Source organism: Stenella coeruleoalba (assembly GCF_951394435.1).
Source record: "Stenella coeruleoalba genome assembly, chromosome: 8".
Classification (NCBI taxonomy): domain Eukaryota; kingdom Metazoa; phylum Chordata; class Mammalia; order Artiodactyla; family Delphinidae; genus Stenella; species Stenella coeruleoalba.
Genome location: NC_137154.1, coordinates 28,417,351 through 28,442,292, shown reverse-complemented (window position 1 = coordinate 28,442,292; position 24,942 = coordinate 28,417,351). Strand labels below are relative to the sequence as shown.

Below are 24,942 nucleotides of genomic sequence, written 5' to 3'. Positions count from 1 at the left end.
CTCCATTCACTGGTGAGAGGACTGACAAACAGATTTATGAGCATTGAAAGCTGACAATTTTTGTCAGTGATTGTGATGACTTACTGACAGCCACAGTTAACAAAGGTCTGTGGAAAAAGACTAATAAATGCTCTGAAACAGGCAGGCAAGTAACACTGCATAACAGTATTTTAGGTAAGGAAATGCTGCTCCTTTGTCAGAAACTCCACTTACTGATATGAGTGGCAAGATCTTCAGGTAATTCTCAGGAGAGGTTTTGTTTATAAAATTATCTCTATTAATTTAAAATTTTTCCTAACCAGGTATGTTCTATATAGAACAAGACAAGTATATTAAGAGCATTTCAGAACACAGAAGTTATCAACTGTTTTATGAAGCATTTGTTTTCAGTTGATCTCTTTGGGTTTGTAGGCCTGGACTTTCATAGTCAGTTTCCACAAGAATGTAGTTTGCCAACAATTTAAGTAAATTGCCACCATGTAAAGAGTGGTATCTTGCCTATGTCTTCATGGTCCAAAAATTCATCTTACCATAAGTTTGCAAATAGTATTATTAGAATAATTTTCCTCTTTCATTATTGTAAAATGAGGATATTTTTGTAATAGAATTGACAAAATTCATTTAAAAATGTTTTAAATAATTCAAAAAATACAGAATGTTACCCATAGTTTTTAATGAGAATAATTTTTTCTTAAATATTATTTTCTGTATGTATTGATTGTGTAACCAATTACTTTGCAGTTCACTAACTTTTTCAAATCATGTTTAGGTAATACGATTGGTTTTTTTAAAGTATTTTATTGGATTTTTTTCTAATTTTTAATGGATGCTGTATTTATTAATTTTTTGTGTTTTTAATGATGTGTTTAAAGATGAATATTTTTATCAGATAATTTATATATTCTTCTACAACAGGTACTTTTGTTCTCTGGACACTTATAGGATTATTTTTATTTTGAGGTTTCTTTTTATTTGCAATTTGAAAACCTCAGGATTATTTTACCCATTTTCTATATTTGTTTGATTTTTTTTCTGGAAATCAATGAGTCTTTTTATTTTCTAGGTTTTTTTCTTTCTTTTAATTTGGAAAAACTTTATTCCGTTTAAATTTGGACGTTTTCTGTATTTCATTTGTTTGGTTCTCTATATTTTAGATTTCAGTTTCCAGCCTGTCCAGTTCTTTGCTTTTTTTAAAAAAATTATTTTTATCTAGCCTGCTTAAAGTCAAATTCTGTTTTCTTTACTACTGTTTTTATATCGTGCTGCTTCTAATTTAGCTTGAAATTCTATCGTGTCATTAATTTTCCTTAAATTTCTTATCTTGGCTGGAATAATCCCCTACTAATTTTGTTCAGCTTCATCCTTATCTCCTGATTATCTTATTCATGCTTTAGAAGTGTTCTTTTTTCTTAATGGGTTTAATTCAACCGTTTTGCTTTACAGACAAATAACTTAAGAATGCAGAAGTTGAATGATTTTCCAGAAGTTGAATGATTTTCCAAAAGTCACAGGGAGATGATTACTCTACACATCTTCCTCTGTTGTCCCTCCTTTTCCAAAAGCGCCATTCCACTAACAATGTCTTGGTTAGGGTATGTGCTATACATTTTGCAAATTCAAAAAGAAAAACAACAATTTTAACAGGGAATTGTTTATCTGCTGGTCCCATTAATAAATATGGTCATGTTAAGAGTTAGTATAGTGTAAGCGAAATAAACCAGATACAGAAAGACAAGTGTTGTATGATCTCACTTATATATGGAATCTAAAACAAACTCAGAACCAGAAAGTAGAATTGGGCAGGTGGGGAGGTGGGGGCGGATGGGAGAAGTTGGGCAAAAGGTACAAACATTCGGTTGTTGTTTTTTTTTTGCGGTACGCGGGCCTCCCACTGCTGTGGCCTCTCCCGTTGCGGAGCACAGGCTCCGGACGCGCAGGCTCAGCGGCCATGGCTCACGGGCCCAACCGCTCCGCGGCATTTGGGATCTTCCCGGACACGGGCACGAAGCCGTGCAGGCGGACTCTCAACCACTGCGCCACCAGCAAAGCCCGAACATTCAGTTTTAAGTGATCTATTGTATAGCATTGTGACTATAGTTAATAATACTATATTGTATACTCGAAATTTGCTAAGAGAGTAGAGCTTAAGTGTCCTTACCACATGCAGAAAAGTTAATTATGTGAAGTGATGAAGGTATTAATTAACTTGATTGTAGTAATCATTTTACAATGTATACATATATTAAATCATCATGTTGTACATCTTAAACAAAAAGAGTTAGTAGGGCATAGTGATAAGAACAGATGCTAGAGCCATAGTCCCTGGGTTGGAATACCACCTTCTCCATTTCTAGTGGTATGACTCTGTAAAAACTATTTAACTGCCATGGGCCCAAGTGTCTTCTTCTGTAAAAAGGGATGATAATACCAGGATCTACCTCAAAGTGTTGGTCTAAGGATTAATTGGGTTAGTACATGTAAAATGCTTAGAAGTGTCTGACAAATATTCAATAGATGCTATTACGGCATTGCTTTTAGTATTGAAGCATGATCTGTGGGCCATGGTGGATGAATCATAATGGTACAGTGAGTGATGAGGGTGGAGAGTGGCATCCAAAGGGCTGCATGGAGACATTTGGGAGGACAAGGGAAGAAAGAAATATGCTACCTCACTCAGGTATCTTGACTGTCCTCAGCTTGTTACAAAGATCAATTACACCCTTTATTTCTCTCAGTTACTTACCTATGGTATATAAACATTTAATTAAAAGACACATATAATGCTATGGGAAAGAATTAGGCACATTATAATGTCTAGAGCATTGGCTGGAGTGAGATGGCTCAATCAATACAGATTACTGAAGAGAAAGGACTATTTACAGAGGTATGGGCAGGGTAAGGGATATCAAATTAGGGATGACAGACGGTGATGCATCCTCAGGTTAAAAACATCTGGAAGTCACTACCATCCCAAGATGCAAGGAGAGGGAGTGGTTACCAGAATAAGGTGAGACCTGCTGCTTTAAGGAAGTGTTGTTCCACTGATGCTTTGTCCCTCATGAAGGAAGGCAGCCAATGCCAGCCTGTGCCTGGGAAGGAAAGGAGCCAAGAGATTAAATACCTCGACTTTTCTATTTTTCCACTCTCTGATTTCCTGCTTGTACCTCTCATTGGCCAAATTCAATGATAAACCAAAGGACAAGCTGTGTCCTGGTGGCATTATCAGCTGTTTAGATGTGCATTAATGACTATATTGGTTAAAAACTAATATACAAATATATATATTACATTATATAAATATACATACTAATATTTATATATTAGTTTTAAACTAATATAGTTTATTAGTTTAAATATATATATATATATGGTCTGGCATTCAAGCCCTAACCCAAATAACTGCAAATTGCCTTACAGCCCTAGGATGGATGCTAAGAATTGGCTCATTCAACCTCTATTTCTTCTGCCTCTTGGGATGCTTTCCTATAATGAAGAGGCTGAAAGGCTATAAACTAAATTCCCTAGATTCATTGCAACTACTCTTGATGCAAAACAATTTCTACTGATGATGTACACGTGTGTGAAATTCTCTTGTTGTCCTTGTTGTTGTTCCTCTTGTTCTTGTTGTCCTTGTTTTTTCTCTCTTTCTTTTAATTGACCTGGCTTACTATACACCTCTAAATGTCTTCCTCCTTATTGACTAGATAAGGAAGTCAGGAAAACCTGACAGAAGGAAAACCTCTGTTTCCTATATTTATGTCCAATTCCCCTGTATATATAAGGGCATGCCTCATGTTTATTTGTTCGCTTGATTATGGGGTGTGTGTGTGTGTGTGTGTGTGTGTGTGACAAATTCACTAGGGCCTATTCCAATATCTTAGGTATAGCTATAGGTTAATAAATATTTTCAGGTTAATCACTGATGAACTTAAGAATTGTGCTTTCCACATGAAAAGATGCTCAATATCACAGCTTATTAAAGAAATGCAAATCAAAACTACAATGAGGTATCACCTCACACCAGTCACAATGGCCATCATAGAAAAGACTAATAATAAAAAATGCTGGAAAGGGTGTGGAGAAAAGGGAACCCAACTACACTGCTGGTGAGAATGTAAATTGGTGCAGCTACTATAGAAAACACTATGGAGGTTCCTCAGAAAACTAAAATTAGAATTACCATATGATCCAGTAATCCCACTCATGTGCATATATCCAGAAAAGAGATAAACTCTAATTTGAAAAGATACATGCACCCCAACATTCATAGCAGCACTATTTACAATAGCCAAGACATGGAAGCAACCTAATTGCCCATTGACAGGTGAATGGATAAAGAAGATGTGATACACACACACACACACACACACACACACACACACACACACACACAGTGGGATATTACTCAGCCGTAAAAAAGAAGGAAATAATGTCATTTGCAGCAACATGGATGAACCTAAACATTATCATACCAAGTGAAATAAGTCAGAGAAAGACAAATAGCATATGATATCACTTATTTTTTGAATCTTAAAAAATGATACAAATGAACTTATTTATAAAACACAGACTCACAGACCTAGAAAACAAATTTATGGATAATAAACAGGAAGGGGGGGGAAGGATAAATTAGGAGTTTAGGATTAGTAGATACAAACTACTATGCACAAAATAGATAAACAACAAGGTCCTACTGTATAGCACAGGGAACTATATTCAACATCTTATAATAACTTATAAGGGAAAAGAATCTGAAAAAGTGTGTATATATATATATATATATATATATATATATATATATATATATATATCACTGAATCACTTTGCTGGAACCAGGAACTAACAGCATTGTAAATCAGCTATACTTCAATAAAATAAATATGTAAATAAATAAATAATTGTGCTTTCCAAATGCAAGCCTAGCCTTTATAAATAATAGCAAACAGAAGCCCATGATATGCAAAATTAACACCTCAAAGTTGTCATATGCCATTTTGATATTCTTTAACATTGAAGCCAAAATAAAATGTTGCAAGGATTGCCAATGACTTGTATTTGAAGATGAATGTGTGCTTTTTAATCAACAGAAAAACAATTAAAAATCATTTAATCAATGTGTGCATTGTTTTGAATCTGAATCTGAAGCTAGAAATTCACATCTGCCGTTAATGGATTTCCAGAGAAGCATGTGTTAACTCCTAGGAATTAATAAGTTTTTTATGCTTTTATGTCATCTAACTATAAACACAAACCATTTCTATTTGAATGTATATATTCCAACCTAAAAGATTTGGGCCTTTTTCAAAAGCACACTACAGAAATAAATAAGTTCAATATTAACATGGATTCAATATTAACATTTATACAATATTAACATAGGGAGAGTGAATTATGCCAAGAAAGAGAAATGGGCGAGAAAACACATTACAAATTAAAAATCACCATATAAATATAGAATACTGATAGTTTATTTTAAATGAAGATGTCTTTTGGAGTAAGGAAATGGTAGACTTGAGACCGAACCCTGGTGCCACACTATTATGTGAACTTGGGCAGGTTTCTTGCTGTCACTTAGCTTCATTTTAGCCATGCGTCAAAAGGAAAAACAGGTTCTCTTGAATTAAGGCACAAAGATAACCCTCAGAGGATGCCCCCTGAGTACAGACTGTGTATTGAGAGCAGATGTTGATCACATCTTGAAAACGCTTTTACCACAGCTGAGGCACATGGCACGACAGCCAAATAGGACATTTTTGGCTCACATCAATCATCTCTCGGGGTAAAATTAGAAGAAGAAAAAAAAAGGAGCTGCAATGCAGTACTTCCAGAAGACACTATTCCTGTCATAAGATGCCACAACAGCCGCATGCTTGGCTTCCCTTAATCATACAGATGTTTGGCACAGAACAGGTCCAGGGTCCAGCTGTTCAACCAGAGTTAGTACTTTGTATCCAGATGTCTCAGCACCATACAAAACAGGCTTTAACACATTTCTTTTTCCCTCGGTGATAACTTTCATTTTGCTTTCTCTTTTATGATTCTCAGGACTGAATGTTTTAATTTATTCAATCTGCGACGGGCCATTAATCTGCGACGGGCCATTAGTTAGCTCATATTTTCTATCCAACCATAATGAATATTACAATATAGGTTTGTAACTGTAACATTTATTTCAAGAAAAGTTGTGGTTTAATGAACAGAAACAAAGTTTGGATATTTTGGCTTTAAAAAATTAATTTAAATGATCACAATTTTATTATAACATTTTGGAGGAAACTAAATTTGAATAAAGTTGAAGCAAATTGCATTGACATTTTGGGAGCTGAGATTATCTATTAATTCTCAGTAGTTTTGATGTCTCTTAATTGATGAACTGTATTTAACCTGGTTACATGGCTTAACCCAGAACCCACTAGGTACTATCCTAAAAGTGATTTTAGGGCAGTTCTCACTAGGTAACATGCCACAGAGTCTCCTCCTAGTGAACATGTTTTCTAAAAATGCTGCTTCATTACCATTCCATTATTCACACTGGTGATTTTCACCTAGTAATAAGATCATTGCAATTTTTTTGCCATCAAATCTTTAGCTACTGAGTTGTTTCATGAAAAATGCATTGACGATGTACAGATGATTTCTTCTTCATCAATATACTATATCACCTTAACATACTCTCACCCCCCCTCCATCTTCTGTCTTCTTTGGTGGAATTTCAAATCAATCAGACAATGGTTTGCTGTTATTAAAGGCTGCAGCTGATTTATAGCCCAAATTTTCTGATGGTGTGAATAGAATAGAATACAGATCTGTGATAATTAGAGCTGCCACTGCACTATAGTGGAAATATTATTAAATTGGGAATTAGGAAACTGAGATTGCGGTTCTGTTTTATTTTTAACAATATATATAATAAGAGATGTTTAGTTTATCTTGTTGAGTTTTAATTTTCTTACTTATCAAATGAGAGCTTTCAAGAAGTGGTCTTTATCGTGCCTCTACTAATTAGCTTCTTGTTACAAGTTATGTGTCAGCCCTGGCATAAATACGAAGTGCCTGTATTTGCTTTGTTAATTAATATTTCAAATATACCTTTTCCTTCCCACACACACCATTTATTTATTTTTCTCCATTAGAGATGGAGCTATTGCATATACTGTTCAAAAGTTTTATAGAGCACAGGTGCCTTATCGACAAGCAGCTAAAGAACAAGGACTCTGAGTATTAAGACTACAGTCAGAGCACAGAGACTAACACATTAAAACTATACAAATATGGAAAATCTAAATCAGCTGAACACTGATTATGAATTTAACATCTTGGTTATGCTTTGAAGAAGGGCGATAAATATCATTCTAGATAGGGCCCCTTATATAAACAACTTCTTACAAATTATACAATTTATTTTTTAATAAATTATAAAGTAGTTTAAATTTAAAAGTACGTTTCTGTTTTTTACATTTAGAAAAAAGTCCATTAAACGAATCCAATAAAGCACAAGTTTCGAAATGCCTCTTCGTTTCTCATTTGTCAAAGAAAAGGAAAATGAATGTAAGCAGAAAGAGTCTACAATTGAGATAAAGAGATTAGGAAAGAGGCAAGTGAAGGAAATCTGTGGCTTCTAATATGACTTAGCACTCACACAAACATTAATTCACTAAGATAGTGAGTTTTAGCGCATCACTGAATGTCATTGCCCTTTGAAATGTCGATTTACCAATATTCACAGTTCATTAGCTGAATTAATCCTTAACCTTTGGAGGCCTTCTCTTTAGAAGACAAAACTCAACAAGGAAAAATTCTATTTTGAAGAGAGAGCAACCATGAAACTTCAACTACTATGAACCGAAGTACATATGAGAATATGAGATTACACACACATGCACACACGCACACACACACACACACACATCACACACACAAAGTGGAACATCTGGAGAGAAAAATGAAAATATTTATAGAAGTTACCCTTTAACAGGAGATTATGGGTAATTTTCATGAGATGCTTATCTTTGTTTCTTACCTTTCTAAAAGGAATGTTAATTATTTTTGAAAATAATAATTTATTAATGAATCAACTGATTAACATATGATATATGTAAGAGTCATTTGAGTATTTCAGCTGTTTCTTCAGCTCTACCATCCGAAGTGATAAATATCAAATTTTGCTGCACATTAGACTCATCCAGGGAGCTTAAAAGAAAAAAAAAAATCCCATTACACAGGCTTCACTCTATACCAATTAAATTAGAAGCTCTGAGAATGAGACCTAGATATCTGTATTTTTTTAAACACCTTTATTGCAGTATAATTGCTTTACAATGTTGTGTTACTTTCTGTTGTATAACAAAGTGAATCAGCTATTTTTATACATATATCCCTATATCCCCTCGCTCTTGCATCTCCCTCCCACCCTCCATATCCCATCCCTCTAGGTGGACACAAAGCACCGTGCTGATCTCCCTGTGCTATGCAGTTGCTTCCCACTAGCTATCTGCTTTACATTTGGTAATGTATATATGTCAATGCTACTCTCTCACTTCGTCCCAGCTTACCCTCCCCACCACCGTGTCCTCAAGTCCATTCTCTACATCTGCATCTTCATTCCTGTCCTGTCCCTAGTTTCATCAGAACCATTTTTTTTAAGATTCCATATATATGTGTTAGCATATGGTATTTGTTTTTCTCTTTATGACTTACTTTACTCTGTATGACAGACTCTAGGTCTATCCACCTCACTACAAATAACTCAATTTCATTTTTTTTATGGCTGAGTAATATTCCAATGCATATATGTGTATATCTTCTTTATCCAATCATCTGTTGATGGACATTTAGGTTGCTTCCATGTCCTGGCTATTGTAAATAGAGCTGCAATAAACATTGTGGTGCATGTCTCTTTTCGAATTATGGTTTTCTCAGGGTATATGCTCAGTGGTGGGATTGCTTGATCATATGGTAGATCTATTTTTAGTTTCTTAAGGAACCTCCATACTGTTCTCCATAGTGGCTGTATCAATTTACATTCCCACCAACAGTGCAAGAGGGTACCCTTTTCTCCACACTCTCTCCAGCATTTATTGTTTGTAGAGTTTTTGATGATGGCCATTCAGAATGCTGTGAGGTGATTTACCTCACTGTGGTTTTGATTTGCATTTCTCTAATGATTAGTAATGTTGAACATCCTTTCATGTGTTTATTGGCAATTTGAATATCTTCTTTGGAGAAATGTCTATTTTGGTCTTCCACCCATTTTTGGATTGGGTTTTTTATTTTTTTGATATTGAGCTGCATGAGCTGCTTCTATATTTTGGAGATTAATCCTTTGTCAGTTGCTTCACTTGCAATATTTTCTTCCATTCTGAGTGTTGTCTTTTCATCTTGTTTATGGTTTCCTTTGCTGTGCAAAAGCTGTTAAGTTTCATCAGGTCCCATTTGTTTATCTTTGTTTTTATTCCCATTTCTCTAGGAGTTGGGTCAAAAAGTATCTTGCTGTGATTTATGTCATAGAGTGTTCTGCCTATGTTTTCCTCTAAGGGTTTTATAGTGTCTGGCCTTACGTTTAGGATTTTGATCTATTTTGAGCCTATTTTTGTGTATGGTGTTAGGAAGTGTTCTAATTTCATTCTTTTACATGTAGCTGTCCAGTTTTCCCAGCACCACTTATTGAAGAGGTTGTCTTTTCTCCATTGTATATTCTTGCCTCTTTTGTCAAAGATAAGGTGACCATATGTGCGTGAGTTTATCTCTGGACTTTCTATCCTGTTCCATTGATCTATATTTCTGTTTTTGTGCCAGTACCATACTGTCCTGATTACTGTAGCTTGATTACTGTAGTATAGTCTGAAGCCAGGGAGCCTGATTCCTCCAGCTCCGTTTTTCTTTCTCAAGATTGCTTTGGCTATTCAGGATCTTTTTGTTTCCATACAAATTGTAAAAAAAAGTTTTAGTTCTGTGAAAAATGCCATTGGTATTTTGATAGGGATTGCATTGAATCTGTAGATTGCTTTGGGTAGTATAGTCATTTTCACAATATTGAGTCTTCCAATCCAAGAATATGGTATATCTCTCCATCTGTTTGTATCATCTTTAATTTTTTTTCATCAGTGTCTTACAGTTTTCTGCATACAGGTCTTTTATCTCCTTAGGCAGGTTTATTCCTAGCTATTTTATACTTTTGTTGCAATGGTAAATAGGAGTGTTTCCTTAATTTCTCTTTCAGATTTTTCATCATTAGTGTATGGGAATGCCAGAGATTTCCGTGCATTAATTTTGTATCCTGTTAGTTTACCAAATTCAATGATTAGCTCTAATAGTTTTCTGGTAGCATCTTTAGGATTCTCTATGTATAGTATCATGTCATCTTCAAACAGTGACAGCTTTACTTCTTCTTTTCTGGATTCTTTTTATTTCTTTTTCTTCACTGATTGCCATGGCTAAAAATTCCAAAACTATGTTGAATAACAGTGGTGAGGGCTTCCCTGCTGGCGCAGTGGTTGAGAGTTCGCTTGCCGATGCAGGGGACACGGGTTCGTGCCCCGGTCGGGGAAGATCCCACATGCCGCGGAGCGGCTGGGCCCGTGAGCCATGGCCGCTGAGCCTGCGCGTCCGGAGCCTGTGTTCCACAACGGGAAAGGCCACAACAGTGAGAGGCCCGCGTACCACAAAAAATAAAAAAATAGTGGTGAGAGTGGGCAACCTTGTCTTGTTCCTGATCTTAGAGGAAATGGTTTCAGTTTTTCACCATTGAGAATGATGTTGGCTGTGGGTTTGTCATGAATGGCCTTTATTATGTTGAGGTAGGTTCCCTCTGTGCCCACTTTCTGGAGAGTTTTTATCATAAATGGTGTTGAATTTTGTTGAAATCCTTTTCTGCATCTATTGAGATTATCATATGGTTTTCACCCTTCAATTTGTTAATATGCTGTATCACATTGTTTAATTTGCATATATTAAAGAATTCTTGCAATTCTGGGATAAACCCCACTTGATCACAGTGTATGATCCTTTTAATGTGCTGTTGGATTCTATTTGCTAGTAGTTTGTTGAGGATTTTTGCGTCTATGGTCATCAGTGATATTGGCCTGTAGTTTTCTTTTTTGACATGTATTTTTAACACAACCCTCCCCTCCCTCCAGTGATTCCAATGATCAGCCAAATTTGAGAACACAGATGTATGGTATATATAAATTTGAGGACTTTGAATTATGGAGAAATGACATAAAGATGCAGTTGCATAGTAATGGGTGTCCAGTGATAGCATTCTTTTTTTTTTTATTCTTTAGGAATTTTGTTTTTTAATTTATTTTTGGCTGCATTGGGTCTTTGTTGCTGTGCACAGGCTTCCTCTAGTTGTGACAAGCAGGGGTTACTCTTCGTTGCAGTGTGTGGGCTTCTCATTTCAGTGGCTTCTCTTGTTGCAGATCACGGGCTGTAGGTGCATGGGCTTCAGTAGTTGTGGCTTGTGGGCTCTAGAGTGCAGGCTCAGTAGTTGTGGCATAGGGGTCCAGCCACTCCACAATGTGTGGGATCCTCCCAGACCAGAGCTCAAACCCGTGTCCCCTACACTGGCAGGTAGATTCTTAACCACTGAGCCACCAGGGAATCCCCTCCAGTAATAGCATTCTTAATCTAACTCTTTTTGTGACCTTGTCATGGCAGACTTTTCCATAGCCTGTCCTTTCTTAATTCATGCCCATTTCCACACCTGGTTCACCAACATTTCTGTCAATTCTGTGAGCTACCTGATATTCTTCCTATTAATTCCATTGTGATGTAAGTTACTCAGTTGTTTGAAACCTGTAGCCCTAATTGGCGTATTCTTAATGTGCTGTTAACGTAGTAAATAATTTGAACAAAAAAAGAGAAAATAAGCCTCAATATAGGTAAAATTAAATTGTATATATATATATTTTTTGCAGTATGTGGGCCTCTCTCACTGTTGTGGCCTCTCCCGTTGCGGAGCACAGGCTCCAGACGCGCAGGCTCAGCAGCCATGGCTCACAGGCCCAGCTGCTCCGCGGCATGTGGGATCCTCCCGGACCGGGGCACGAACCCGTGTCCCCTGCATCGGCAGGCGGACTCTCAACCACTGCGCCACCAGGGAAGTCTCAAATTGTAACTTTTTAAAGAAAAAATTTGGACTATTCATAATAATTACTAAGATATGGCTGCCATGTATATGACAGTATGTTTTACATAAATTTTCCCACTTATGTTCTTACCAACATCACTAGGTAACTACTATAACTATACTCACATCACATATAAACAAACTAATATTTAATCTGGCTAAGAGTTTGAAACCAAAATCATGTGAACCCATATCCACTGACAAACATTATAGCATTATGGTTAAGAGAATAGATTCTGAATCATCTGGGTTGCTATGGTGGTGAGAAGAATATAGGTTTAAGATGGAGATAATTTGAAAATGACTACAAAGCTGAAAGAGTCTTGGGATACATGAGCTTTTGTAAATGCATATTGCTTTGACATGATTTTGGCATATTACTTCATTTACTTCAATAATTTTGTTGTGTTTGTTAATAAAACACACTAAGTTTCATCAGGTTGAATCTCTGATCCATGACTAAAAGAATACAGAGAAACATAAACCCCTGAATATGTGGTAAAAAAAAATTCTCTGTTTCTGCCTAATTAACAATTTAATCATCTCTTCATGCAGCCATGGAATGAAATTCATGCCATATAAACTGTGGGATGATATAGACATCTTAAAATCAGGATCTGCTTTTGAATCATTTTTGTACCTCTCATGACACCTGAATATTAGAGGATTGTTTATCAGTTTTGGGGAGTTTGGGTTTGACATGTACACACTACTGTATTTAAAATAAATAACCAACAAGGACCTATTGTATAGCACAGGGAACTCTCCTCAATATTCTGTAATAACCTAAATGGGAAATTAATTTTAAAAAGAATAGATAAATGTATATGTAAAAGACACAAACGAAAAAAAACCTGCTGACATTAAAAAGTCAGTAGACTCAAAATTCTTTTATGTATTTATTATTTCAAGATATATTTAACAGAAATTTCAATATTTAGGAGGTGGAGACACAAAACTAAATGGAATAATCTTTTCTCTTAAAGAGTATTCGCCTAAAGGAGTTTTCCTCCAAATATTGAAAAAGTAAAAATAGTGTTATCCTATTTCTGGTAATTTTTAAGTGAGATAAATAATACTCATTTCACCTCTTTTGTCTAGCCAGGAAAACTATCAAATTTCTATCTCTATTCCTGACCTTCCTCCTGAACCTCAGAATCTTATATCCAACTGTGTAGCTGGCATGTACATGTAGATGTTAAGACCTAACAACAAAACCAAATAGTTTCTGAACTTAAACCTGCTCTATTCCATGCTTCCCTAGCTCATTAAATGGCAGCTCCATTCTTCCACTGGCACAGCCAAAATAATTGAAGTTTTTCTTGCCTCCTTTTCTTTTCTCTCTTGTACACCTCATACCAAAGTCTATCAGCAAATCTTGTCAGTTTGATCTCCTAAATTTATGTAAAATATGATCCCTCTTGTCACCACACCCATTGCTACTACCTTAGCAATATATGACAAGTCTACTGCTAACATCATATTCAAGAGTGAAAGGTTGAAGCTTTTCGTCTATAGTCAGGACAAGTCAAGGGTGCCCACTCTCACCACTCCTTTTCAACACAATACTGGAAGTCCTAGCTAGAGCAATCAGGCAAAATAAATAAATAAAAGGCATCCAAATCAGAAAGGAAGAAGTCAAATTGTCTGTATTTGTAGATAATATGATCTTATCCAGAGAAAATCCTGTAGACTCAACCAAAAATCTGTTAGAACTAATCAACAAATTCTGTAAAGTTGCAGGATATAAAGCCAACATACAGAAATCAGTTGCATTTCTATACACTAACAATGAAATATTTGAAAAAGAAATAAAGAAAACAGTCCCACTCACAATAGTGTAAAAATAAAATAAAATAAAATACTTAGAGGTAAATCTAACCAAGGAGGTGAAACATCTCTACACTAAAGACTCTGATAAAAGAAACTTAAGAAGACACAAATGTAAAGATATTCCATTTTCATGGATCAGAAGAATGAACAATTGTTAAAATGTCCATATTTCCCAATGCCATCTATAGATTCCATGCAATCCCTATCAAAATTCCAACAAACTATACTGCAAAGCTATAATAATCAAAGCAATATGGTCCCAGAATAAAAATAGACATATGGAACAGAATCAAGAGCCCAGAAATAACCCCTGCATGTACAATCACCTAATATTTGACAGGGGAGGCAAAAATACTCTATGGCAAAGAATAGTCTCTTCAACAGGTGTTATTGGGAAAACTGGATAATCACATGCAGAAAAATAAAATTAGACTCCTATCTTACACAAGTCACAAACATTAACTTGAAATGGATTAAAGATTTAACTGTAAGAACTGAAAACATGAAACTCTGAGTAAAAATCATATAGGAAAATCTTGTCATAGGTATTGGCAATGATTTTTTGGATATGACACCAGAAGCACAAGCAACAAAGCAAAAAATAAATAAGTGGGACTACATCAAACTAAAAAGTTTCTGCTCAGCAAAGGAAGCCATCAGCAAAATGAAAAGGCAACCTACAGAATGAGAAAGCCATATATTTGTTATGTTAATATTAAATGTGTTCATATCCAAAATATATAAAGAACTCATACAAATCAATTACAAAAAACCCCCCAAAAATCTTATTAAAAATAGGCAGAGGATCTAAATAGGCATTCTTCCAAAGAAGACACACAAATGGCCAACAGTTACAAGAAAAGATGGTCAACATCATTAATCATCAGTGAAATGCAAATCGAAACCACAATGAAGCATCACTTCATACCTATTAGAATGCCTATCATCAAAAAAAAAAAAAAAAAAAAGAGAGAGAGAGAGAGAGAGAGATAACCAGCATTGACAGGGATGTAGAGAAAAGAAATCTTTGTGCACTATTGGGAATGTCCATTGCTATAGCCACCATGGAAAAAAGTATTGAGGTTCTTCAAAAAAATTAAAAATAGAATTATATTATGATCAAGCAATTTCTGGGTATATATCCAAAGGACATAAAAACAGGATATCAAGGAGATATCTGCACTCCCATATTTATTGCAGCATTACTCCACAATAGCCAAATATGGAAACAATCTAAGTATCTGTCAATGGGTGAATGGATAGCCATGAGAAAGAACAAAATATCCATTTATGACAACACAGACGGTCCTTGAAGACATTAAGTTATGTTAAATAAGTCAGGCAGGAAAAGACAAATACTGCATGATATCATTTATATGTGAAATCTGAAAAAGCTGAACTTGTAGAAACAGAGAATAGAATGGTAGTTACTAGGGGCTGAGGGGTGGAGGAAATGGGGAGATGTTGGTCAAAGAGTACAAAGTTCCAATTAGAAGATAAATAAAGTTTGGGGGCAAAAAAACAAAACAAAAATTTAGTTTGGTGTCAGACTTTTCAACATCAATATAGAGCAAGACAATAGTGGAGCACCATTTTTAAGAACCCAAAGGAAAAATGTTCTGAGACAATTGTGTTATACTCAGCCAAATATTAATTATTCTTCAAGTATTAATGGTACAATAAAACTGATCTAAGCATGGACAAATGTAGGAAATTTATGGAAAATCATACCCACAAGCCCTTCCTATGGAATCTACTAAAAATAAGTTCCACTCAACCAATAGCTTTTTAGGAAAATAAGTGAAAATTTTAAGAATTGAACATATTTGTAGAGTAAGATCAAAACCAAAGTGAGGATAACAGCGGAAGGGTAATATATGAATCTTACATGTTCTGACAAATTAGAAATAATACCACTAAAAATGGGTGGAGAAGGGAGAGAGTGAAGGGAAAATAGAATATGAGTCAGAATTTTTCAGAGGAAAAGGTGACAGTCCAATGATATAAGTGAAAACTGACAAACCAAGTAGTAGAAGCTGAAGTAAGGTAAATGGTAACAAAGAGATATTATAAAATTATTATGTAAAAGGAATAACTGGAACAAAAATATAAACCTTCCTAATACCAAAACAAATAAAAGAAAAAAGCTGACAGAAATAGTAATGAAACAGATCACACTGACAAAGAAACAGGGTAACTATAACACAATACACACTAAGTATATCATAAAGGTATCTGACAAAACGAGAGAGATCCCCAAAATGACTATACCATATATATTAGAAAATGAGTTTCCAATTGGCTCATAAAACAAAGCTCAAGCCTAGCTGTGTATGAGTCTAAAGTAAAACAAAATGATTCAAAAGACAAGATAAAGTGTTGGGCAAATGCCTACCTTATAAATAAAAACAAAAGGAGAGGTTACTATCTTGATATTTTAAAAGGTAGATTTCAAACCAAAAGGCATTAAACATGATCAACCATACACTTTCTAATACTCAAGTTTACAATTCACAATAAAATTATAGATAAAATTATGCATATCTATGCACTAAATAACACAGCTGTGACCTTCATATAGAACAAAATACAGAACATGAAAGGCAAAATAAAAACACACTAATCTAAGGAGATTTTAACATACCTTTATGGTCCAAGTCAGTCAAATGAGCAAATAAATAAGTAAGATTATAGAGGACCTAATTACATAATCGATAAGGAGGATCTAAGGTGGATATTCATCAAAATGCAAACCCTCAATAAATAGAAAATACAGCTGCTTAAAAGTTTCATGATACTATCCATAAATTTTAATGGATCATTAAATTAGCCACATAATAACACAAAGAAAATATCAATAAATTTTATAAAGAAAAAATAATACCAAAAATTCTCTGATCACAGTGTAATAAAACTAGAAAATAATGGCAAAATCAAACAGAAGTCTCTTTCATTTGGAAATTAAAATATGTGAATCCCAAACTACTAATTTGAGAGTAACATAAACTCATTAATATATATAAAATAGATAATCAACAAGGACTTACTGTATAGTACAGGGAACTCTACTCAATATTCTGTAATAACCTATATGGGAAAAGAATCTGAAAAAGAATGGATATATGTATAACTGAACCACTTTTCTGCGCACCTGAAACGAACACAACATTGTAACTCAACTGTACCCCTGTATAAGATAAAAATTAAGTTAAAAAGTCAAAATTTCTAAAATTTTAGAAAATAATTTTAATGTAAATAATATATTTTAGAATATACAGAATATAGCAGAATTGCTCAGATGAAACTGCATAGCCTTAAATAATTATATCAATAAGAATAAGAAAATAAAAATAAACATCCAACAAGAACAAAAAAGATTAAAAAACAAGCATTATAAAGACTCATTAATAACAAAATAGAAATTAAGTTTAGATAACAGACTAATAAAGAGACACATGAATTACTGGATTCTTTGAAAAGTAATCAAAAAAGGAACAGCAAAAGCATATTTTCCATCACCAAAGGTGACTGTGTTACATTAACTTCCTTCTCTAAAAAAAAAAAGAAAAATTGTAATTATTTTTCTGCCTTTTATGAGGAAATATAGTTCATTAACAATTGAAAAGGAAACCTTTTTTTACAGAAATATGACAGCTAAGAAATAATGTATAATAGATTTTTTTAAAGTACCATTTGGACATCAAATAGAATAATTGTGTCAGGCAAAGATCATCAGTGGATGCTAAAAGAAGGCAAAAACCGATGTGGATGGGATATTTGCATACTGCCAAAATCACCAAACAGACGACTTGATAATTGCAAATGGAAATATTATTTTTATAATGGAGAAGTTTGGTTGTCACCTCTTTCAACAAATGACCAAATTTAGAATCACTAATTGTGAAAATACTTGGCAATATGTTTCACCTGATGTGGTGTAATATGAAGTAAACAACTCTTATGAAATATTCCTGACAAAAGAAATATTTAACCTGAGCATAAACTAGCTATTATATCTAACTTTCATTTTAAAAGAAATGAAACAATATAGACAGAGAAATACATAAAATAACCCTGTAAGAAAACAATCAGATACATGAGAGAAAATTGGCCTCATATCTTGAAAAGTCATTGCCATTAAAAATAAAAGGAGGGGGGAGGAAAAGTTTTCTATGTTAAAAGAGATGTTGATATTTCAATCAAATATGAAGTTGATTGAAATATCAACATAAAACCTGATACCATGAAAAAGACTCAATAATAAATATTAGGAAATTATTTTGTAATTCCTATAGATATAATAGTGTTATTTTGGTTATTGAGGAGTATGTCCCTATATATGCAACATTTTAATGGGTTAATTATCATGATGTCTGCAACTTTTTTTGAAATGGTCAACAAGAAGATTGAGAGGGAGACAAATAAAGTTAGAGATAAAAATGGAGAGAGAGAGAGAAGCTTTAACAAGTTTTGAATGGATCTATTAATAGTGAGTGTATGTTGCTCATTGCAAGATTCTTTCAGAGTTTGGAAATTTTAATAACTAACAGGTGACAAATAGCTCACTAAGTTTTTTCAAAACTAAAGTTAAAAATATGTAGCATTCTACTTAATCTTAGGCAAAAAATTTCTTTAAGCCTGGGTAGACTTAATTTCTTCAGAAACTGCAATCTGAGGTGAGTACTACGAGAAAGTTTATGGTTATTTTAGCAACTCCAAACTGAATTAGTACAACTACAGCCTTTTATAGGTCTCATTTGTTAAAGAACCCAGAGTTCATTGAATAATCATGCCACAAATCCCACAGCAATACAATATTAAAAATGAACCAGTCCCCAGCTCTGGGCGAAATTATATTTTTGAAGCCCTATACTTGATGTTCACAAAGGCCAGAGGAGTGACTCCTTACTGAGTGAAGGAGAGCGGAAAGAGAATAGTCTTGATTTTCATCTCCCTGTGACTTCTGTCATTTATGATAACTGTGTGGAGTCCATCATCTGTGTATTTAAAATAAATCGGCCAAGAAACTAATTTTGGCAGAATGTGTTTACCCGTATGGTTGTTGGGAGGGAGGAGATCCACCTAGCCATAATTTCTCTGTTCTCAGAGGGGTATGTGATGATTTGCAATGATGGTAGTCTTCATCACCAAGATTATTTACTGATGTGTCTTTTATTTCCCATCCACCATTTTCAAAATTTCTTAATTTTCATTTCCTTTTGAGCTCTGTGATTCTAGCTCACCAGTGCTGCACTGGATATGGGATGATCCTAGCAACATGGTGTGCCAAACATAAGTAGTATTCACCAAAACTTTTGTCTCTTTCCTGGGCACATGGATACTGATGCTTTCCAGTTACCTTGTAGTTGAAGGGAGTCATGTGATTAGATCTGGCCAATACAATATGGACAATAAAAAGTGATATGAGTCTTTCCCAGCCTGAAGCAGTAAAAACATCACTGAGACAAACTCCAGCAACTCCTTCCTCTTGCTTCAACGAGTAAGATCAGCCAGAATTCCTGAATATCTATGTGGAGAACAGGGCCCTTTCCATTGTATATTAATACAAATTAAGCCCTTTTATTTTTAGGCACTGAGATGCAGGAGTTAATTTGTTAGCAGAGGATAATCTAGCTCGTCCTGATAACACACTTGGCTTCTTCCTTCCCCTGTGAGCGAGGATTTTTGCTTGGTTGCTACAGTGCCTACCAACACGGTCATTTAATTTGTGATTGTTAGGACTGTGAAATTAGCTCTTAGCATCATCTCTTCATTTGTTTCAGTTAGAGAATCACCCTCCACAGATTCTTGGACAAAAGCTGCAGTTGTTCCTGAAATCTGTATTTTAGGCACCTCCTGAAGAGTCATACATCTGGCACGCACTTCCAAAGACACTTCACGTGCTTACTGCAGCTATTGATGTTATGTGCCTTGAGTAGCATTTGTTCTGCTGTATCCCTTTTGGCTAGTGTAGGGTCTATTCTCCTGTTTCTTTCAGAAGGGTCCTACTTATAGCAGTTTCATATGCTTGTTCCTTTGGTTCCATTCCTCCTCAAACATACCTAGAACTCACACTGCTTGCTGGAACTCAGAGCCCTTTTGTTTTTTACTTTCCAATGGTTTTCTGGATCAGATGTTTGTTTTTCAAATGCTCCTCTAGATTTCGAAATGTGTAGTCTCCCATAGAAAAAGGTACGTGAAATTGATGAATTCTGTTCAGACAAATCATTTCATTCTTCACCTCCCTGACCTGGTTTACCCTATCTTGAAGGGTTCCAACATCAACTCTAGAACTGGACTGATTAGCTGTCTGCTGATATATTTCCAATTTGTTGTGACTTTCCTTAATATCCTAATTCTGTAACTTTCTTGAATATGTTCCCTGAGGACAGAGACAATTGTTAAATCTCCACCTTAATAGCCATGTTACATAGAATCCCATTTAATATTGCTTCAATAGTTCATGCTAATCTGGTCTTCCCTATTGAGGTCTGAACAAATTTTCTCTTCCTTCCTCTCAATGTCTATTGTGAAACAAATTTCAGGAACAGAAACCTGATTGGAATAAAGAGGCATTTATTTGGGGCTTGTTAGGACTGCAGCCTGGGAGACACAGATTCAAGAAGCACTTGAATTGTGTTCCACCATATTACAAAATGGAGGAAGATTATAAAGGCAAGATCTGCAAGGCCACGGTTAATTACATGAGTTGTTTATCAAGAATTATAATTGGAGCTGGCGAGAACCAAGAGTGCTTGTTAAGCAAGTGTTGGTTGGGGTCTGAAATGGTTGTATAGTTACAAGGGGGAACAACCTTGAGATACAAAGTTGTAGCTAGCAGATGCTCTTTTAAAAGCAGCAGGAGTTCTTGTGTTAGGTATAGCTCAAGTTCTCAGTGGAGCAGACAAGTCTGAGACCAGGTCCTCAATGGCCACCCACCAGCATTTTTGTATGCCTGGACTATGATTACTCAATTATAATTTTGATTTATCATCACTAACTATCCTGTACTATAAGATCCATTTTCTTCCATTTCATATATCATTAGCTTGGTTCTAATATCTTATTTTTTAAGGAATTACCCTCTTCTCTACCTTAATCAAATGACTTCTATTCATTTCACTTCCCATCATTCACTGCTTTTATACTGAAATAAAATTAAAACATGTTTTCCAAAACCCTCTAGATCCTCTGTTGTGTCTTGAGAAAATAATTCCCAAAGACAGCACTGTAGGCATGGGCCATTTTTTACTATCTACTTAGTCTTTGGGTATTTAATATTTTCATTGAGTTGGTTCTCTTCCCCAGCTCTAGGCATTAACTTTATAATAGAGAGGCTTTTGTTCCTTTTCGTTAATTAAGTAAATCAATTAAATCACTGTCTTAGCGCTATACATGCTTGTTAAACCTGAGTGTTTTAGGCACATCTGCTAAAGTCTAAGGACACACACACACACATCACATGAATTTATCATGCATAAGCCCTTTACATTTCCCACATTTAGTCCTGAAGACTTTTTAAACATCAGGTAGGAAGAACAGAATTTGGATCAACTACTCTAGAAAGGCCTACTTATTTTTGGTGTTAAACAGTTTGAGCTAGAAGTTCATACAGATCTTCCTTGACTTACGATGAGGTTTTGTCTCAATAAACCCATCATGAGTTGAACATATTCTAAGTCAAAAAAGCAGTTAATACACCTAGGTTACATCATAGCTTAGCCTAGCCTACATTAAATGTGCTTACGTTAACTTACAGTTGGCCAAAATCATCTAACACAAAGCCCATTTTATAATAAAGTGTTGAATATCTCATGTAACTTATTGAATGCGGTACTGAAAGTGAAAAACAGAATGGTTGTTTGGGTACAGAATCGTTGTCAGTGTATCAGTTGTTTACCTTCCCAATCACGTGACTGACTGGAAGCTGCTGCTATCCGGCATCACAAGAGAGTACTGGACCTCATATGGTTAGCCCAGGAAAAGATCAAAATTCAGAATTCTAAGTAAGGTTTCTACTGAATGTGAATTGCTTTTGCAGCATTGTAAAGTTGAAAAATCGTTAAGTCAAACCATGATAAGTCGGGGACCATCTGCACTAATTCTGTTACCATACATGTAACATAGCGGTCTCTTCTAGACAGCAGTTCTGTCTGATAAACATTATAAGCACAGGAAAAAGTATCCAGCACGTGGATACCATATCCCCACCTTTCCAGAATTCCTCAGTAGCTCCCATCTTAACTGCCTATACTCTGATATGTGTTTTATACATGCTATTTCAATTATTCCTCACAGAAACCTGGTGAAGCAATTATCTATCAGTCAATCAATCTATCTATCTATCTATCTATATTTTATAGATGACAAACAAAAGTTTAAAGAAGTTCAGCAATTTTCCCAAAGTTGCACAGATAGTAAATGCTGGACCCAGACCTAGAAGCTTCAGTTTCTTCATTCTCTTTCTACTATATGCCATGAATTTGTGTTGTGTAGTTGTGTTAAAATCTGACATAGATACTGTCTTGAACTGGACCTGGAGCCTAAGGAAGGGCTTAATTTAGCACTAATATCCATCCTTGCTAATACGTTCTTTTCCTGGCAATCAACTCATTGAGGGATTAGAGCCTAAACCTCAGTTTTAATGGTAAGAAGACAGATGCTATCTCTTCCTCCTCTTGCTACCTGTAAGGCCTACTTACCATAGGCATGAGGAAGGTACTACTGAGATCCTGATTAAACATCTAACAAATCTCCCCCTGCACCACCAAAATAAAAGATAAGAAAATCTGAATTTCCAGGCCTTAGAGTAGATCTTTCTACATTGTAGAAAACCTGAAAATGGATACTTAGAAAAAGAATGGGAAAGTTTTACCAGGAAGAATCCAAAAGATTCACAAAATTATTTCCCTGTTTTCTGCTGTGAAGCACTTGCAGTTCACTTTAGTTTTAGTCTCAGGAATACCTGAAGCATATAGCAGCCTTTGATATTTTATTAAAGAAGCAAATGCTTTGATTATCTACTCGTGGCCCAGGGACTGTACCTCTGCCAATCAATACCCCCCCCTCCATCCCTTGTCAAACATCCCCACTAGAAGCTGGTAAAGCTGTGGTCTTGCTTTGGTTCTTTTTATCGGTTCATTATATATCCAGAATTTGAAAACTAGTCCATGATGGAAAGCATAGAAATATTTTATTAGATAGTAATTAAGAAAAGTTTAGGCATGACCTTGAAAAAAATTTAGTGGATATTTATGAGTCTGTATAAAAGCAAAATAGTTTCTTAAAATATTATTAATGCTTAACTCCTAGAATAATTTGTGTATGCTAGATATTTTCCATTTGCCCCTCTGGATCAATCTCCACCCTTCATCCTGCTGTGTCCTCCAGGATCCTGACTTCTGTTGACTGCATAGAAGGACACCTCATCTCATTGGTTTCCAACTGAGTTGAGTGAACAGGGGTCACTGAATGAAGAGCACAAGAAATAAGAGGCTGAAAGAGATTGAGGTTGGAGTATTTACTCTCTCTGCTCCCTTCAACATTCTTCTCTTCTTTCCATCTTCAAACTTAGAGACCATAATGAAGCCCTACTACAGCCAGTACTGGGGAATTTACTAGCTTTACTAACACCGATTTTCCTAATCCCTGCCAACGAATCTTTCTGAAAAGTTCCTTTATTGAGCTCTCTTTCACAGCTCATGATGAGTGTGCCATGTGCTTCCTGTTGGAACCCTGACTGATACATAGTGTAAAAAGTATTCAATTGTGCATAGTCTAATGTTAATGAAGGAAAATTCAAGGGTTAATTAATTTCCTGAAGTCAAAATACTTGGTCTAGTTTGAATCTGATTTCTGTCATTTTGAAGAGTTTTAGAGAAGTTCACTGTTTTAACATAAAAGGTAGATGAGCTAGAAATTGGTACAGTGCCTTGAAAACCAGATATTGAACATTTGGGCTGTGGTGGTTTTTGAATTGCATCTATGTAGCTAAGCTAGACTATGTTTCCTAGAATCTCCTTGCCTCTATGGTTTTTCAAAAATTAGAATTGGCTTCAAGAGAAACTTGTATGATATCTGGAAGGCAGAAGTAAAGCACCAGCCATTCTGCTCTGAGCAGAGATGTAGGGCCAGGAGCTGTGACAGATGACACACATCTTTATTAATCTGCTGGCTCACCTTGTTGCTGAGGGGCAGTATCTGGAAACCCACAGCTCCTTCAGCTTCCATCAAGTCTCTCCTTCAGTTTTTCTGAATCCTGGGTCAAGTTCAAGAGTACCAGTGTCTTTTGCACATTATCTACATCATCAAGTTTCAAGGTTTTGAGATACAGGTGTTAATTCCAATTTGTTTTCATAGATTCCAGTTTGTCCTCACTCTCCCTAATTTTATGTCCAGTTTTTTCTTCCCAATTACTGGTTCTGTGTATCTGTGGCATCTTTAGGCTCTTACCGGACATAGAAGCAATATCCATAGACTTTTTCACCTGCTTCCACAATTGTGTATGGTGTAATTCCCATTATATTAAATTCTTTTCTTCTATATCACTCAAAGTGGCTAGGTTCACCTGAATGAATCCAACTTATACAGTGGTCTTCTTCTCTTCTTCCCCTATTAGTAGCATGAGATAAATATGACTGAAGAGATAGCATAGAATCTTAGAATCTGACCAGAATAATGTAATAAGCATTTTACCTTTTGGGACCATGAAATTAAAGAAAGACAGAGAGAAACAATATTAAGGTTTAGAAATCTTTATTTCAAAAATAAAACCACCCCTCTCCCCTAGTCTCAGATTTTCAAGAGTAACTTGGAGTTTAAGTCTTTGTGACTGTTTTTCTCCATTCCAAGGGCATGATACAAAAGCTTTGTTCAGTGTTTGGGAGAGGTGACAGGGAGACAATGACTGATTATTAATTTTCACTGGGGTTATTGAGCAAACCTTGTGCTTCTTTTGCCCCCTCAGATTCCTGTCATTG

The 24,942-nt window shown here is 35.3% G+C and overlaps 1 pseudogene across 1 annotated transcript in view; it reads right to left on the bottom strand.

Moving 5' to 3' along the window:
• The window catches only part of LOC307190374 (homeobox protein NANOG-like), a 54,875-nt pseudogene extending 30,392 nt beyond the window's left edge, over positions 1-24,483 (bottom strand). The window contains exon 1 of the transcript in view: positions 24,416-24,483. The product of the transcript in view is annotated as a homeobox protein NANOG-like (transcript). The remainder of the gene's footprint in view (positions 1-24,415) is intronic.
• Positions 24,484-24,942: the final 459 nt, after the last annotated feature.